Source organism: Alnus glutinosa, chromosome 12 (assembly GCF_958979055.1).
Source record: "Alnus glutinosa chromosome 12, dhAlnGlut1.1, whole genome shotgun sequence".
In the NCBI taxonomy this organism is placed as follows: Eukaryota; Viridiplantae; Streptophyta; class Magnoliopsida; order Fagales; family Betulaceae; genus Alnus; species Alnus glutinosa.
The window spans coordinates 13262209-13277224 of NC_084897.1; the positions used below are offsets into that span (position 1 = coordinate 13262209).

A 15016-nucleotide genomic window follows, 5' to 3' on the forward strand; every position below is an offset into this window, starting at 1 on the left:
GTTATAAGTTTTTTGCGTGACTCTACTAACGGGTGCGATCATACCAGCACTAATGCACCGGATCCCATCAGAACTCCGCAGCTAAGCGTGCTTGGGCGAGAGTAGTACTAGGATGGGTGACCTCCTGGGAAGTCCTCGTGTTGCACCCCTCGTTTTACTTTTTTCAATTATTTTTTTGCCGTTATTTATTATTATTTTATTTTTTGCGCCGGTGAGGGGAAGGCTCTTTCCGGCGCGCACGCGATGGCCACCTAGCGGAGCTGGATGAGCACATTTTCGGGCTCAAAATCCATCGTTTTGACCTCCAGGCACGCCGTTTCCATGCGTACTCTACACTGAAAGCGTTTTTAAGGAGTTTCCGGCTCATTCTATTGCATTTAATCGTTGTATTGTGTGTTTTATTTATTGGGTGGCACGTGGACACGTCTGAGCACCGGATCCCATCACTGTGCGGGCCAGTTCAGTTAGACGAGTGAGGGTTATAAGTTTTTTGCGTGACTCTACTAACGGGTGCGATCATACCAGCACTAATGCACCGGATCCCATCAGAACTCCGCAGCTAAGCGTGCTTGGGCGAGAGTAGTACTAGGATGGGTGACCTCCTGGGAAGTCCTCGTGTTGCACCCCTCGTTTTACTTTTTTCAATTATTTTTTTGCCGTTATTTATTATTATTTTATTTTTTGCGCCGGTGAGAGGAAGGCTCATTCCGGCGCGCACGCGATGGCCACCTAGCGGAGCTGGGTGAGCACATTTTCGGGCTCAAAATCCATCGTTTTGACCTCCAGGCACGCCGTTTCCATGCGTACTCTACACTGAAAGCGTTTTTAAGGAGTTTCCGGCTCATTCTATTGCATTTAATCGTTGTATTGTGTGTTTTATTTATTGGGTGGCACGTGGACACGTCTGAGCACCGGATCCCATCACTGTGCGGGCCAGTTCAGTTAGACGAGTGAGGGTTATAAGTTTTTCGCGTGACTCTACTAACGGGTGCGATCATACCAGCACTAATGCACCGGATCCCATCAGAACTCCGCAGTTAAGCGTGCTTGGGCGAGAGTAGTACTAGGATGGGTGACCTCCTGGGAAGTCCTCGTGTTGCACCCCTCGTTTTACTTTTTTCAATTATTTTTTTGCCGTTATTTATTATTATTTTATTTTTTGCGCCGGTGAGGGGAAGGCTCTTTCCGGCGCGCACGCGATGGCCACCTAGCGGAGCTGGGTGAGCACATTTTCGGGATCAAAATCCATCGTTTTGACCTCCAGGCACGCCGTTTCCTTGCGTACTCTACACTGAAAGCGTTTTTAAGGAGTTTTCGGCTCATTCTATTGCATTTAATCGTTGTATTGTGTGTTTTATTTATTGGGTGGCACGTGGACACGTCTGAGCACCGGATCCCATCACTGTGCGGGCCAGTTCAGTTAGACGAGTGAGGGTTATAAGTTTTTTGCGTGACTCTACTAACGGGTGCGATCATACCAGCACTAATGCACCGGATCCCATCAGAACTCCGCAGTTAAGCGTGCTTGGGCGAGAGTAGTACTAGGATGGGTGACCTCCTGGGAAGTCCTCGTGTTGCACCCCTCGTTTTACTTTTTTCAATTATTTTTTTGCCGTTATTTATTATTATTTTATTTTTTGCGCCGGTGAGGGGAAGGCTCATTCCGGCGCGCACGCGATGGCCACCTAGCGGAGCTGGGTGAGCACATTTTCGGGCTCAAAATCCATCGTTTTGACCTCCAGGCACGCCGTTTCCATGCGTACTCTACACTGAAAGCGTTTTTAAGGAGTTTCCGGCTCATTCTATTGCATTTAATCGTTGTATTGTGTGTTTTATTTATTGGGTGGCACGTGGACACGTCTGAGCACCGGATCCCATCACTGTGCGGGCCAGTTCAGTTAGACGAGTGAGGGTTATAAGTTTTTTGCGTGACTCTACTAACGGGTGCGATCATACCAGCACTAATGCACCGGATCCCATCAGAACTCCGCAGTTAAGCGTGCTTGGGCGAGAGTAGTACTAGGATGGGTGACCTCCTGGGAAGTCCTCGTGTTGCACCCCTCGTTTTACTTTTTTCAATTATTTTTTTGCCGTTATTTATTATTATTTTATTTTTTGCGCCGGTGAGGGGAAGGCTCATTCCGGCGCGCACGCGATGGCCACCTAGCGGAGCTGGGTGAGCACATTTTCGGGCTCAAAATCCATCGTTTTGACCTCCAGGCACGCCGTTTCCATGCGTACTCTACACTGAAAGCGTTTTTAAGGAGTTTTCGGCTCATTCTACTGCATTTAATCGTTGTATTGTGTGTTTTATTTATTGGGTGGCACGTGGACACGTCTGAGCACCGGATCCCATCACTGTGCGGGCCAGTTCAGTTAGACGAGTGAGGGTTATAAGTTTTTTGCGTGACTCTACTAACGGGTGCGATCATACCAGCACTAATGCACCGGATCCCATCAGAACTCCGCAGCTAAGCGTGCTTGGGCGAGAGTAGTACTAGGATGGGTGACCTCCTGGGAAGTCCTCGTGTTGCACCCCTCGTTTTACTTTTTTCAATTATTTTTTTGCCGTTATTTATTATTATTTTATTTTTTGCGCCGGTGAGGGGAAGGCTCTTTCCGGCGCGCACGCGATGGCCACCTAGCGGAGCTGGGTGAGCACATTTTCGGGCTCAAAATCCATCGTTTTGACCTCCAGGCACGCCGTTTCCATGCGTACTCTACACTGAAAGCGTTTTTAAGGAGTTTCCGGCTCATTCTATTGCATTTAATCGTTGTATTGTGTGTTTTATTTATTGGGTGGCACGTGGACACGTCTGAGCACCGGATCCCATCACTGTGCGGGCCAGTTCAGTTAGACGAGTGAGGGTTATAAGTTTTTTGCGTGACTCTACTAACGGGTGCGATCATACCAGCACTAATGCACCGGATCCCATCAGAACTCCGCAGCTAAGCGTGCTTGGGCGAGAGTAGTACTAGGATGGGTGACCTCCTGGGAAGTCCTCGTGTTGCACCCCTCGTTTTACTTTTTTCAATTATTTTTTTGCCGTTATTTATTATTATTTTATTTTTTGCGCCGGTGAGGGGAAGGCTCTTTCCGGCGCGCACGCGATGGCCACCTAGCGGAGCTGGGTGAGCACATTTTCGGGCTCAAAATCCATCGTTTTGACCTCCAGGCACGCCGTTTCCATGCGTACTCTACACTGAAAGCGTTTTTAAGGAGTTTCCGGCTCATTCTATTGCATTTAATCGTTGTATTGTGTGTTTTATTTATTGGGTGGCACGTGGACACGTCTGAGCACCGGATCCCATCACTGTGCGGGCCAGTTCAGTTAGACGAGTGAGGGTTATAAGTTTTTTGCGTGACTCTACTAACGGGTGCGATCATACCAGCACTAATGCACCGGATCCCATCAGAACTCTGCAGTTAAGCGTGCTTGGGCGAGAGTAGTACTAGGATGGGTGACCTCCTGGGAAGTCCTCGTGTTGCACCCCTCGTTTTACTTTTTTCAATTATTTTTTTGCCGTTATTTATTATTATTTTATTTTTTGCGCCGGTGAGGGGAAGGCTCTTTCCGGCGCGCACGCGATGGCCACCTAGCGGAGCTGGGTGAGCACATTTTCGGGCTCAAAATCCATCGTTTTGACCTCCAGGCACGCCGTTTCCATGCGTACTCTACACTGAAAGCGTTTTTAAGGAGTTTTCGGCTCATTCTATTGCATTTAATCGTTGTATTGTGTGTTTTATTTATTGGGTGGCACGTGGACACGTCTGAGCACCGGATCCCATCACTGTGCGGGCCAGTTCAGTTAGACGAGTGAGGGTTATAAGTTTTTTGCGTGACTCTACTAACGGGTGCGATCATACCAGCACTAATGCACCGGATCCCATCAGAACTCCGCAGTTAAGCGTGCTTGGGCGAGAGTAGTACTAGGATGGGTGACCTCCTGGGAAGTCCTCGTGTTGCACCCCTCGTTTTACTTTTTTCAATTATTTTTTTGCCGTTATTTATTATTATTTTATTTTTTGCGCCGGTGAGGGGAAGGCTCTTTCCGGCGCGCACGCGATGGCCACCTAGCGGAGCTGGGTGAGCACATTTTCGGGCTCAAAATCCATCGTTTTGACCTCCAGGCACGCCGTTTCCATGCGTACTCTACACTGAAAGCGTTTTTAAGGAGTTTCCGGCTCATTCTATTGCATTTAATCGTTGTATTGTGTGTTTTATTTATTGGGTGGCACGTGGACACGTCTGAGCACCGGATCCCATCACTGTGCGGGCCAGTTCAGTTAGACGAGTGAGGGTTATAAGTTTTTTGCGTGACTCTACTAACGGGTGCGATCATACCAGCACTAATGCACCGGATCCCATCAGAACTCCGCAGCTAAGCGTGCTTGGGCGAGAGTAGTACTAGGATGGGTGACCTCCTGGGAAGTCCTCGTGTTGCACCCCTCGTTTTACTTTTTTCAATTATTTTTTTGCCGTTATTTATTATTATTTTATTTTTTGCGCCGGAGAGGGGAAGGCTCTTTCCGGCGCGCACGCGATGGCCACCTAGCGGAGCTGGGTGAGCACATTTTCGGGCTCAAAATCCATCGTTTTGACCTCCAGGCACGCCGTTTCCATGCGTACTCTACACTGAAAGCGTTTTTAAGGAGTTTCCGGCTCATTCTATTGCATTTAATCGTTGTATTGTGTGTTTTATTTGTTGGGTGGCACGTGGACACGTCTGAGCACCGGATCCCATCACTGTGCGGGCCAGTTCAGTTAGACGAGTGAGGGTTATAAGTTTTTTGCGTGACTCTACTAACGGGTGCGATCATACCAGCACTAATGCACCGGATCCCATCAGAACTCCGCAGCTAAGCGTGCTTGGGCGAGAGTAGTACTAGGATGGGTGACCTCCTGGGAAGTCCTCGTGTTGCACCCCTCGTTTTACTTTTTTCAATTATTTTTTTGCCGTTATTTATTATTATTTTATTTTTTGCGCCGGTGAGGGGAAGGCTCTTTCCGGCGCGCACGCGATGGCCACCTAGCGGAGCTGGGTGAGCACATTTTCGGGCTCAAAATCCATCGTTTTGACCTCCAGGCACGCCGTTTCCATGCGTACTCTACACTGAAAGCGTTTTTAAGGAGTTTCCGGCTCATTCTATTGCATTTAATCGTTGTATTGTGTGTTTTATTTATTGGGTGGCACGTGGACACGTCTGAGCACCGGATCCCATCACTGTGCGGGCCAGTTCAGTTAGACGAGTGAGGGTTATAAGTTTTTCGCGTGACTCTACTAACGGGTGCGATCATACCAGCACTAATGCACCGGATCCCATCAGAACTCCGCAGTTAAGCGTGCTTGGGCGAGAGTAGTACTAGGATGGGTGACCTCCTGGGAAGTCCTCGTGTTGCACCCCTCGTTTTACTTTTTTCAATTATTTTTTTGCCGTTATTTATTATTATTTTATTTTTTGCGCCGGTGAGAGGAAGGCTCATTCCGGCGCGCACGCGATGGCCACCTAGCGGAGCTGGGTGAGCACATTTTCGGGCTCAAAATCCATCGTTTTGACCTCCAGGCACGCCGTTTCCATGCGTACTCTACACTGAAAGCGTTTTTAAGGAGTTTTCGGCTCATTCTATTGCATTTAATCGTTGTATTGTGTGTTTTATTTATTGGGTGGCACGTGGACACGTCTGAGCACCGGATCCCATAACTGTGCGGGCCAGTTCAGTTAGACGAGTGAGGGTTATAAGTTTTTCGCGTGACTCTACTAACGGGTGCGATCATACCAGCACTAATGCACCAGATCCCATCAGAACTCCGCGGTTAAGCGTGCTTGGGCGAGAGTAATACTAGGATGGGTGACCTCCTGGGAAGTCCTCGTGTTGCACCCCTCGTTTTACTTTTTTCAATTATTTTTTTGCCGTTATTTATTATTATTTTATTTTTTGCGCCGGTGAGGGGAAGGCTCATTCCGGCGCGCACGCGATGGCCACCTAGCGGAGCTGGGTGAGCACATTTTCGGGCTCAAAATCCATCGTTTTGACCTCCAGGCACGCCGTTTCCATGCGTACTCTACACTGAAAGCGTTTTTAAGGAGTTTTCGGCTCATTCTATTGCATTTAATCGTTGTATTGTGTGTTTTATTTATTGGGTGGCACGTGGACACGTCTGAGCACCGGATCCCATAACTGTGCGGGCCAGTTCAGTTAGACGAGTGAGGGTTATAAGTTTTTTGCGTGACTCTACTAACGGGTGCGATCATACCAGCACTAATGCACCGGATCCCATCAGAACTCCGCAGTTAAGCGTGCTTGGGCGAGAGTAGTACTAGGATGGGTGACCTCCTGGGAAGTCCTCGTGTTGCACCCCTCGTTTTACTTTTTTCAATTATTTTTTTGCCGTTATTTATTATTATTTTATTTTTTGCGCCGGTGAGGGGAAGGCTCTTTCCGGCGCGCACGCGATGGCCACCTAGCGGAGCTGGGTGAGCACATTTTCGGGCTCAAAATCCATCGTTTTGACCTCCAGGCACGCCGTTTCCATGCGTACTCTACACTGAAAGCGTTTTTAAGGAGTTTTCGGCGCATTCTATTGCATTTAATCGTTGTATTGTGTGTTTTATTTATTGGGTGGCACGTGGACACGTCTGAGCACCGGATCCCATCACTGTGCGGGCCAGTTCAGTTAGACGAGTGAGGGTTATAAGTTTTTTGCGTGACTCTACTAACGGGTGCGATCATACCAGCACTAATGCACCGGATCCCATCAGAACTCCGCAGTCAAGCGTGCTTGGGCGAGAGTAGTACTAGGATGGGTGACCTCCTGGGAAGTCCTCGTGTTGCACCCCTCGTTTTACTTTTTTCAATTATTTTTTTGCCGTTATTTATTATTATTTTATTTTTTGCGCCGGTGAGGGGAAGGCTCTTTCCGGCGCGCACGCGATGGCCACCTAGCGGAGCTGGGTGAGCACATTTTCGGGCTCAAAATCCATCGTTTTGACCTCCAGGCACGCCGTTTCCATGCGTACTCTACACTGAAAGCGTTTTTAAGGAGTTTTCGGCTCATTCTATTGCATTTAATCGTTGTATTGTGTGTTTTATTTATTGGGTGGCACGTGGACACGTCTGAGCACCGGATCCCATCACTGTGCGGGCCAGTTCAGTTAGACGAGTGAGGGTTATAAGTTTTTTGCGTGACTCTACTAACGGGTGCGATCATACCAGCACTAATGCACCGGATCCCATCAGAACTCCGCAGTTAAGCGTGCTTGGGCGAGAGTAGTACTAGGATGGGTGACCTCCTGGGAAGTCCTCGTGTTGCACCCCTCGTTTTACTTTTTTCAATTATTTTTTTGCCGTTATTTATTATTATTTTATTTTTTGCGCCGGTGAGGGGAAGGCTCTTTCCGGCGCGCACGCGATGGCCACCTAGCGGAGCTGGGTGAGCACATTTTCGGGCTCAAAATCCATCGTTTTGACCTCCAGGCACGCCGTTTCCATGCGTACTCTACACTGAAAGCGTTTTTAAGGAGTTTTCGGCGCATTCTATTGCATTTAATCGTTGTATTGTGTGTTTTATTTATTGGGTGGCACGTGGACACGTCTGAGCACCGGATCCCATCACTGTGCGGGCCAGTTCAGTTAGACGAGTGAGGGTTATAAGTTTTTTGCGTGACTCTACTAACGGGTGCGATCATACCAGCACTAATGCACCGGATCCCATCAGAACTCCGCAGTCAAGCGTGCTTGGGCGAGAGTAGTACTAGGATGGGTGACCTAATGGGAAGTCCTCGTGTTGCACCCCTCGTTTTACTTTTTTCAATTATTTTTTTGCCGTTATTTATTATTATTTTATTTTTTGCGCCGGTGAGGGGAAGGCTCTTTCCGGCGCGCACGCGATGGCCACCTAGCGGAGCTGGGTGAGCACATTTTCGGGCTCAAAATCCATCGTTTTGACCTCCAGGCACGCCGTTTCCATGCGTACTCTACACTGAAAGCGTTTTTAAGGAGTTTTCGGCTCATTCTATTGCATTTAATCGTTGTATTGTGTGTTTTATTTATTGGGTGGCACGTGGACACGTCTGAGCACCGGATCCCATCACTGTGCGGGCCAGTTCAGTTAGACGAGTGAGGGTTATAAGTTTTTTGCGTGACTCTACTAACGGGTGCGATCATACCAGCACTAATGCACCGGATCCCATCAGAACTCCGCAGTTAAGCGTGCTTGGGCGAGAGTAGTACTAGGATGGGTGACCTCCTGGGAAGTCCTCGTGTTGCACCCCTCGTTTTACTTTTTTCAATTATTTTTTTGCCGTTATTTATTATTATTTTATTTTTTGCGCCGGTGAGGGGAAGGCTCTTTCCGGCGCGCACGCGATGGCCACCTAGCGGAGCTGGGTGAGCACATTTTCGGGCTCAAAATCCATCGTTTTGACCTCCAGGCACGCCGTTTCCATGCGTACTCTACACTGAAAGCGTTTTTAAGGAGTTTTCGGCGCATTCTATTGCATTTAATCGTTGTATTGTGTGTTTTATTTATTGGGTGGCACGTGGACACGTCTGAGCACCGGATCCCATCACTGTGCGGGCCAGTTCAGTTAGACGAGTGAGGGTTATAAGTTTTTTGCGTGACTCTACTAACGGGTGCGATCATACCAGCACTAATGCACCGGATCCCATCAGAACTCCGCAGTCAAGCGTGCTTGGGCGAGAGTAGTACTAGGATGGGTGACCTCCTGGGAAGTCCTCGTGTTGCACCCCTCGTTTTACTTTTTTCAATTATTTTTTTGCCGTTATTTATTATTATTTTATTTTTTGCGCCGGTGAGGGGAAGGCTCTTTCCGGCGCGCACGCGATGGCCACCTAGCGGAGCTGGGTGAGCACATTTTCGGGCTCAAAATCCATCGTTTTGACCTCCAGGCACGCCGTTTCCATGCGTACTCTACACTGAAAGCGTTTTTAAGGAGTTTTCGGCTCATTCTATTGCATTTAATCGTTGTATTGTGTGTTTTATTTATTGGGTGGCACGTGGACACGTCTGAGCACCGGATCCCATCACTGTGCGGGCCAGTTCAGTTAGACGAGTGAGGGTTATAAGTTTTTTGCGTGACTCTACTAACGGGTGCGATCATACCAGCACTAATGCACCGGATCCCATCAGAACTCCGCAGTTAAGCGTGCTTGGGCGAGAGTAGTACTAGGATGGGTGACCTCCTGGGAAGTCCTCGTGTTGCACCCCTCGTTTTACTTTTTTCAATTATTTTTTTGCCGTTATTTATTATTATTTTATTTTTTGCGCCGGTGAGGGGAAGGCTCTTTCCGGCGCGCACGCGATGGCCACCTAGCGGAGCTGGGTGAGCACATTTTCGGGCTCAAAATCCATCGTTTTGACCTCCAGGCACGCCGTTTCCATGCGTACTCTACACTGAAAGCGTTTTTAAGGAGTTTTCGGCTCATTCTATTGCATTTAATCGTTGTATTGTGTGTTTTATTTATTGGGTGGCACGTGGACACGTCTGAGCACCGGATCCCATCACTGTGCGGGCCAGTTCAGTTAGACGAGTGAGGGTTATAAGTTTTTCGCGTGACTCTACTAACGGGTGCGATCATACCAGCACTAATGCACCGGATCCCATCAGAACTCCGCAGTTAAGCGTGCTTGGGCGAGAGTAGTACTAGGATGGGTGACCTCCTGGGAAGTCCTCGTGTTGCACCCCTCGTTTTACTTTTTTCAATTATTTTTTTGCCGTTATTTATTATTATTTTATTTTTTGCGCCGGTGAGGGGAAGGCTCTTTCCGGCGCGCACGCGATGGCCACCTAGCGGAGCTGGGTGAGCACATTTTCGGGCTCAAAATCCATCGTTTTGACCTCCAGGCACGCCGTTTCCATGCGTACTCTACACTGAAAGCGTTTTTAAGGAGTTTTCGGCTCATTCTATTGCATTTAATCGTTGTATTGTGTGTTTTATTTATTGGGTGGCACGTGGACACGTCTGAGCACCGGATCCCATCACTGTGCGGGCCAGTTCAGTTAGACGAGTGAGGGTTATAAGTTTTTCGCGTGACTCTACTAACGGGTGCGATCATACCAGCACTAATGCACCGGATCCCATCAGAACTCCGCAGTTAAGCGTGCTTGGGCGAGAGTAGTACTAGGATGGGTGACCTCCTGGGAAGTCCTCGTGTTGCACCCCTCGTTTTACTTTTTTCAATTATTTTTTTGCCGTTATTTATTATTATTTTATTTTTTGCGCCGGTGAGGGGAAGGCTCATTCCGGCGCGCACGCGATGGCCACCTAGCGGAGCTGGGTGAGCACATTTTCGGGATCAAAATCCATCGTTTTGACCTCCAGGCACGCCGTTTCCATGCGTACTCTACACTGAAAGCGTTTTTAAGGAGTTTTCGGCTCATTCTATTGCATTTAATCGTTGTATTGTGTGTTTTATTTATTGGGTGGCACGTGGACACGTCTGAGCACCGGATCCCATCACTGTGCGGGCCAGTTCAGTTAGACGAGTGAGGGTTATAAGTTTTTTGCGTGACTCTACTAACGGGTGCGATCATACCAGCACTAATGCACCGGATCCCATCAGAACTCCGCAGTCAAGCGTGCTTGGGCGAGAGTAGTACTAGGATGGGTGACCTCCTGGGAAGTCCTCGTGTTGCACCCCTCGTTTTACTTTTTTCAATTATTTTTTTGCCGTTATTTATTATTATTTTATTTTTTGCGCCGGTGAGGGGAAGGCTCTTTCCGGCGCGCACGCGATGGCCACCTAGCGGAGCTGGGTGAGCACATTTTCGGGCTCAAAATCCATCGTTTTGACCTCCAGGCACGCCGTTTCCATGCGTACTCTACACTGAAAGCGTTTTTAAGGAGTTTTCGGCTCATTCTATTGCATTTAATCGTTGTATTGTGTGTTTTATTTATTGGGTGGCACGTGGACACGTCTGAGCACCGGATCCCATCACTGTGCGGGCCAGTTCAGTTAGACGAGTGAGGGTTATAAGTTTTTTGCGTGACTCTACTAACGGGTGCGATCATACCAGCACTAATGCACCGGATCCCATCAGAACTCCGCAGTTAAGCGTGCTTGGGCGAGAGTAGTACTAGGATGGGTGACCTCTTGGGAAGTCCTCGTGTTGCACCCCTCGTTTTACTTTTTTCAATTATTTTTTTGCCGTTATTTATTATTATTTTATTTTTTGCGCCGGTGAGGGGAAGGCTCTTTCCGGCGCGCACGCGATGGCCACCTAGCGGAGCTGGGTGAGCACATTTTCGGGCTCAAAATCCATCGTTTTGACCTCCAGGCACGCCGTTTCCATGCGTACTCTACACTGAAAGCGTTTTTAAGGAGTTTTCGGCTCATTCTATTGCATTTAATCGTTGTATTGTGTGTTTTATTTATTGGGTGGCACGTGGACACGTCTGAGCACCGGATCCCATCACTGTGCGGGCCAGTTCAGTTAGACGAGTGAGGGTTATAAGTTTTTTGCGTGACTCTACTAACGGGTGCGATCATACCAGCACTAATGCACCGGATCCCATCAGAACTCCGCAGTTAAGCGTGCTTGGGCGAGAGTAGTACTAGGATGGGTGACCTCCTGGGAAGTCCTCGTGTTGCACCCCTCGTTTTACTTTTTTCAATTATTTTTTTGCCGTTATTTATTATTATTTTATTTTTTGCGCCGGTGAGGGGAAGGCTCATTCCGGCGCGCACGCGATGGCCACCTAGCGGAGCTGGGTGAGCACATTTTCGGGCTCAAAATCCATCGTTTTGACCTCCAGGCACGCCGTTTCCATGCGTACTCTACACTGAAAGCGTTTTTAAGGAGTTTTCGGCTCATTCTATTGCATTTAATCGTTGTATTGTGTGTTTTATTTATTGGGTGGCACGTGGACACGTCTGAGCACCGGATCCCATCACTGTGCGGGCCAGTTCAGTTAGACGAGTGAGGGTTATAAGTTTTTTGCGTGACTCTACTAACGGGTGCGATCATACCAGCACTAATGCACCGGATCCCATCAGAACTCCGCAGTTAAGCGTGCTTGGGCGAGAGTAGTACTAGGATGGGTGACCTCCTGGGAAGTCCTCGTGTTGCACCCCTCGTTTTACTTTTTTCAATTATTTTTTTGCCGTTATTTATTATTATTTTATTTTTTGCGCCGGTGAGGGGAAGGCTCTTTCCGGCGCGCACGCGATGGCCACCTAGCGGAGCTGGGTGAGCACATTTTCGGGCTCAAAATCCATCGTTTTGACGTCCAGGCACGCCGTTTCCATGCGTACTCTACACTGAAAGCGTTTTTAAGGAGTTTTCGGCCCATTCTATTGCATTTAATCGTTGTATTGTGTGTTTTATTTATTGGGTGGCACGTGGACACGTCTGAGCACCGGATCCCATCACTGTGCGGGCCAGTTCAGTTAGACGAGTGAGGGTTATAAGTTTTTTGCGTGACTCTACTAACGGGTGCGATCATACCAGCACTAATGCACCGGATCCCATCAGAACTCCGCAGTTAAGCGTGCTTGGGCGAGAGTAGTACTAGGATGGGTGACCTCCTGGGAAGTCCTCGTGTTGCACCCCTCGTTTTACTTTTTTCAATTATTTTTTTTTCCGTTATTTATTATTATTTTATTTTTTGCGCCGGTGAGGGGAAGGCTCTTTCCGGCGCGCACGCGATGGCCACCTAGCGGAGCTGGGTGAGCACATTTTCGGGCTCAAAATCCATCGTTTTGACCTCCAGGCACGCCGTTTCCATGCGTACTCTACACTGAAAGCGTTTTTAAGGAGTTTTCGGCTCATTCTATTGCATTTAATCGTTGTATTGTGTGTTTTATTTATTGGGTGGCACGTGGACACGTCTGAGCACCGGATCCCATCACTGTGCGGGCCAGTTCAGTTAGACGAGTGAGGGTTATAAGTTTTTTGCGTGACTCTACTAACGGGTGCGATCATACCAGCACTAATGCACCGGATCCCATCAGAACTCCGCAGTTAAGCGTGCTTGGGCGAGAGTAGTACTAGGATGGGTGACCTCCTGGGAAGTCCTCGTGTTGCACCCCTCGTTTTACTTTTTTCAATTATTTTTTTGCCGTTATTTATTATTATTTTATTTTTTGCGCCGGTGAGGGGAAGGCTCTTTCCGGCGCGCACGCGATGGCCACCTAGCGGAGCTGGGTGAGCACATTTTCGGGCTCAAAATCCATCGTTTTGACCTCCAGGCACGCCGTTTCCATGCGTACTCTACACTGAAAGCGTTTTTAAGGAGTTTTCGGCTCATTCTATTGCATTTAATCGTTGTATTGTGTGTTTTATTTATTGGGTGGCACGTGGACACGTCTGAGCACCGGATCCCATCACTGTGCGGGCCAGTTCAGTTAGACGAGTGAGGGTTATAAGTTTTTTGCGTGACTCTACTAACGGGTGCGATCATACCAGCACTAATGCACCGGATCCCATCAGAACTCCGCAGTTAAGCGTGCTTGGGCGAGAGTAGTACTAGGATGGGTGACCTCCTGGGAAGTCCTCGTGTTGCACCCCTCGTTTTACTTTTTTCAATTATTTTTTTGCCGTTATTTATTATTATTTTATTTTTTGCGCCGGTGAGGGGAAGGCTCTTTCCGGCGCGCACGCGATGGCCACCTAGCGGAGCTGGGTGAGCACATTTTCGGGCTCAAAATCCATCGTTTTGACGTCCAGGCACGCCGTTTCCATGCGTACTCTACACTGAAAGCGTTTTTAAGGAGTTTTCGGCCCATTCTATTGCATTTAATCGTTGTATTGTGTGTTTTATTTATTGGGTGGCACGTGGACACGTCTGAGCACCGGATCCCATCACTGTGCGGGCCAGTTCAGTTAGACGAGTGAGGGTTATAAGTTTTTTGCGTGACTCTACTAACGGGTGCGATCATACCAGCACTAATGCACCGGATCCCATCAGAACTCCGCAGTTAAGCGTGCTTGGGCGAGAGTAGTACTAGGATGGGTGACCTCCTGGGAAGTCCTCGTGTTGCACCCCTCGTTTTACTTTTTTCAATTATTTTTTTTGCCGTTATTTATTATTATTTTATTTTTTGCGCCGGTGAGGGGAAGGCTCTTTCCGGCGCGCACGCGATGGCCACCTAGCGGAGCTGGGTGAGCACATTTTCGGGCTCAAAATCCATCGTTTTGACCTCCAGGCACGCCGTTTCCATGCGTACTCTACACTGAAAGCGTTTTTAAGGAGTTTTCGGCTCATTCTATTGCATTTAATCGTTGTATTGTGCGTTTTATTTATTGGGTGGCACGTGGACACGTCTGAGCACCGGATCCCATCACTGTGCGGGCCAGTTCAGTTAGACGAGTGAGGGTTATAAGTTTTTTGCGTGACTCTACTAACGGGTGCGATCATACCAGCACTAATGCACCGGATCCCATCAGAACTCCGCAGCTAAGCGTGCTTGGGCGAGAGTAGTACTAGGATGGGTGACCTCCTGGGAAGTCCTCGTGTTGCACCCCTCGTTTTACTTTTTTCAATTATTTTTTTGCCGTTATTTATTATTATTTTATTTTTTGCGCCGGTGAGGGGAAGGCTCTTTCCGGCGCGCACGCGATGGCCACCTAGCGGAGCTGGGTGAGCACATTTTCGGGCTCGAAATCCATCGTTTTGACCTCCAGGCACGCCGTTTCCATGCGTACTCTACACTGAAAGCGTTTTTAAGGAGTTTTCGGCTCATTCTATTGCATTTAATCGTTGTATTGTGCGTTTTATTTATTGGGTGGCACGTGGACACGTCTGAGCACCGGATCCCATCACTGTGCGGGCCAGTTCAGTTAGACGAGTGAGGGTTATAAGTTTTTTGCGTGACTCTACTAACGGGTGCGATCATACCAGCACTAATGCACCGGATCCCATCAGAACTCCGCAGTTAAGCGTGCTTGGGCGAGAGTAGTACTAGGATGGGTGACCTCCTGGGAAGTCCTCGTGTTGCACCCCTCGTTTTACTTTTTTCAATTATTTTTTTGCCGTTATTTATTATTATT

General features: G+C 48.4%; 32 non-coding genes across 32 annotated transcripts; all 32 read left to right on the forward strand.

Annotated features, from left to right (window-relative positions):
• Window positions 1-30: 30 nt before the first annotated feature.
• Window positions 31-149, forward strand: LOC133853354 (5S ribosomal RNA). Its single transcript, XR_009896458.1, has one exon. It is a non-coding gene; the product is annotated as a 5S ribosomal RNA (ribosomal RNA).
• Window positions 150-508: 359 nt separating this feature from the next.
• On the forward strand, window positions 509-627 carry LOC133853355 (5S ribosomal RNA). Its single transcript, XR_009896459.1, has one exon. It is a non-coding gene; the product is annotated as a 5S ribosomal RNA (ribosomal RNA).
• Window positions 628-986: 359 nt separating this feature from the next.
• LOC133853180 (5S ribosomal RNA) lies at window positions 987-1105 on the forward strand. The gene has a single exon (XR_009896291.1). It is a non-coding gene; the product is annotated as a 5S ribosomal RNA (ribosomal RNA).
• A 359-nt stretch (window positions 1106-1464) lies between these two features.
• Window positions 1465-1583, forward strand: LOC133853181 (5S ribosomal RNA). The gene has a single exon (XR_009896292.1). It is a non-coding gene; the product is annotated as a 5S ribosomal RNA (ribosomal RNA).
• Window positions 1584-1942: 359 nt separating this feature from the next.
• Window positions 1943-2061, forward strand: LOC133853182 (5S ribosomal RNA). Its single transcript, XR_009896293.1, has one exon. It is a non-coding gene; the product is annotated as a 5S ribosomal RNA (ribosomal RNA).
• A 359-nt stretch (window positions 2062-2420) lies between these two features.
• Window positions 2421-2539, forward strand: LOC133853356 (5S ribosomal RNA). Its single transcript, XR_009896460.1, has one exon. It is a non-coding gene; the product is annotated as a 5S ribosomal RNA (ribosomal RNA).
• Window positions 2540-2898: 359 nt separating this feature from the next.
• On the forward strand, window positions 2899-3017 carry LOC133853357 (5S ribosomal RNA). Its single transcript, XR_009896461.1, has one exon. It is a non-coding gene; the product is annotated as a 5S ribosomal RNA (ribosomal RNA).
• Window positions 3018-3376: 359 nt separating this feature from the next.
• On the forward strand, window positions 3377-3495 carry LOC133853455 (5S ribosomal RNA). The gene has a single exon (XR_009896556.1). It is a non-coding gene; the product is annotated as a 5S ribosomal RNA (ribosomal RNA).
• A 359-nt stretch (window positions 3496-3854) lies between these two features.
• On the forward strand, window positions 3855-3973 carry LOC133853183 (5S ribosomal RNA). Its single transcript, XR_009896294.1, has one exon. It is a non-coding gene; the product is annotated as a 5S ribosomal RNA (ribosomal RNA).
• A 359-nt stretch (window positions 3974-4332) lies between these two features.
• On the forward strand, window positions 4333-4451 carry LOC133853358 (5S ribosomal RNA). The gene has a single exon (XR_009896462.1). It is a non-coding gene; the product is annotated as a 5S ribosomal RNA (ribosomal RNA).
• Window positions 4452-4810: 359 nt separating this feature from the next.
• LOC133853360 (5S ribosomal RNA) lies at window positions 4811-4929 on the forward strand. Its single transcript, XR_009896464.1, has one exon. It is a non-coding gene; the product is annotated as a 5S ribosomal RNA (ribosomal RNA).
• Window positions 4930-5288: 359 nt separating this feature from the next.
• Window positions 5289-5407, forward strand: LOC133853184 (5S ribosomal RNA). The gene has a single exon (XR_009896295.1). It is a non-coding gene; the product is annotated as a 5S ribosomal RNA (ribosomal RNA).
• A 359-nt stretch (window positions 5408-5766) lies between these two features.
• Window positions 5767-5885, forward strand: LOC133852910 (5S ribosomal RNA). Its single transcript, XR_009896091.1, has one exon. It is a non-coding gene; the product is annotated as a 5S ribosomal RNA (ribosomal RNA).
• A 359-nt stretch (window positions 5886-6244) lies between these two features.
• On the forward strand, window positions 6245-6363 carry LOC133853186 (5S ribosomal RNA). Its single transcript, XR_009896297.1, has one exon. It is a non-coding gene; the product is annotated as a 5S ribosomal RNA (ribosomal RNA).
• A 359-nt stretch (window positions 6364-6722) lies between these two features.
• Window positions 6723-6841, forward strand: LOC133853427 (5S ribosomal RNA). The gene has a single exon (XR_009896528.1). It is a non-coding gene; the product is annotated as a 5S ribosomal RNA (ribosomal RNA).
• A 359-nt stretch (window positions 6842-7200) lies between these two features.
• Window positions 7201-7319, forward strand: LOC133853187 (5S ribosomal RNA). Its single transcript, XR_009896298.1, has one exon. It is a non-coding gene; the product is annotated as a 5S ribosomal RNA (ribosomal RNA).
• Window positions 7320-7678: 359 nt separating this feature from the next.
• On the forward strand, window positions 7679-7797 carry LOC133852795 (5S ribosomal RNA). Its single transcript, XR_009895981.1, has one exon. It is a non-coding gene; the product is annotated as a 5S ribosomal RNA (ribosomal RNA).
• A 359-nt stretch (window positions 7798-8156) lies between these two features.
• On the forward strand, window positions 8157-8275 carry LOC133853188 (5S ribosomal RNA). The gene has a single exon (XR_009896299.1). It is a non-coding gene; the product is annotated as a 5S ribosomal RNA (ribosomal RNA).
• A 359-nt stretch (window positions 8276-8634) lies between these two features.
• Window positions 8635-8753, forward strand: LOC133853428 (5S ribosomal RNA). Its single transcript, XR_009896529.1, has one exon. It is a non-coding gene; the product is annotated as a 5S ribosomal RNA (ribosomal RNA).
• Window positions 8754-9112: 359 nt separating this feature from the next.
• On the forward strand, window positions 9113-9231 carry LOC133853189 (5S ribosomal RNA). Its single transcript, XR_009896300.1, has one exon. It is a non-coding gene; the product is annotated as a 5S ribosomal RNA (ribosomal RNA).
• A 359-nt stretch (window positions 9232-9590) lies between these two features.
• LOC133853190 (5S ribosomal RNA) lies at window positions 9591-9709 on the forward strand. The gene has a single exon (XR_009896301.1). It is a non-coding gene; the product is annotated as a 5S ribosomal RNA (ribosomal RNA).
• A 359-nt stretch (window positions 9710-10068) lies between these two features.
• On the forward strand, window positions 10069-10187 carry LOC133853192 (5S ribosomal RNA). The gene has a single exon (XR_009896303.1). It is a non-coding gene; the product is annotated as a 5S ribosomal RNA (ribosomal RNA).
• A 359-nt stretch (window positions 10188-10546) lies between these two features.
• LOC133853430 (5S ribosomal RNA) lies at window positions 10547-10665 on the forward strand. The gene has a single exon (XR_009896531.1). It is a non-coding gene; the product is annotated as a 5S ribosomal RNA (ribosomal RNA).
• Window positions 10666-11024: 359 nt separating this feature from the next.
• Window positions 11025-11143, forward strand: LOC133853331 (5S ribosomal RNA). Its single transcript, XR_009896436.1, has one exon. It is a non-coding gene; the product is annotated as a 5S ribosomal RNA (ribosomal RNA).
• Window positions 11144-11502: 359 nt separating this feature from the next.
• LOC133853193 (5S ribosomal RNA) lies at window positions 11503-11621 on the forward strand. The gene has a single exon (XR_009896304.1). It is a non-coding gene; the product is annotated as a 5S ribosomal RNA (ribosomal RNA).
• Window positions 11622-11980: 359 nt separating this feature from the next.
• On the forward strand, window positions 11981-12099 carry LOC133853194 (5S ribosomal RNA). Its single transcript, XR_009896305.1, has one exon. It is a non-coding gene; the product is annotated as a 5S ribosomal RNA (ribosomal RNA).
• A 359-nt stretch (window positions 12100-12458) lies between these two features.
• Window positions 12459-12577, forward strand: LOC133853195 (5S ribosomal RNA). The gene has a single exon (XR_009896306.1). It is a non-coding gene; the product is annotated as a 5S ribosomal RNA (ribosomal RNA).
• Window positions 12578-12937: 360 nt separating this feature from the next.
• Window positions 12938-13056, forward strand: LOC133853196 (5S ribosomal RNA). The gene has a single exon (XR_009896307.1). It is a non-coding gene; the product is annotated as a 5S ribosomal RNA (ribosomal RNA).
• Window positions 13057-13415: 359 nt separating this feature from the next.
• LOC133853198 (5S ribosomal RNA) lies at window positions 13416-13534 on the forward strand. The gene has a single exon (XR_009896309.1). It is a non-coding gene; the product is annotated as a 5S ribosomal RNA (ribosomal RNA).
• Window positions 13535-13893: 359 nt separating this feature from the next.
• Window positions 13894-14012, forward strand: LOC133853199 (5S ribosomal RNA). The gene has a single exon (XR_009896310.1). It is a non-coding gene; the product is annotated as a 5S ribosomal RNA (ribosomal RNA).
• A 360-nt stretch (window positions 14013-14372) lies between these two features.
• Window positions 14373-14491, forward strand: LOC133853362 (5S ribosomal RNA). The gene has a single exon (XR_009896465.1). It is a non-coding gene; the product is annotated as a 5S ribosomal RNA (ribosomal RNA).
• Window positions 14492-14850: 359 nt separating this feature from the next.
• On the forward strand, window positions 14851-14969 carry LOC133853200 (5S ribosomal RNA). The gene has a single exon (XR_009896311.1). It is a non-coding gene; the product is annotated as a 5S ribosomal RNA (ribosomal RNA).
• Window positions 14970-15016: the final 47 nt, after the last annotated feature.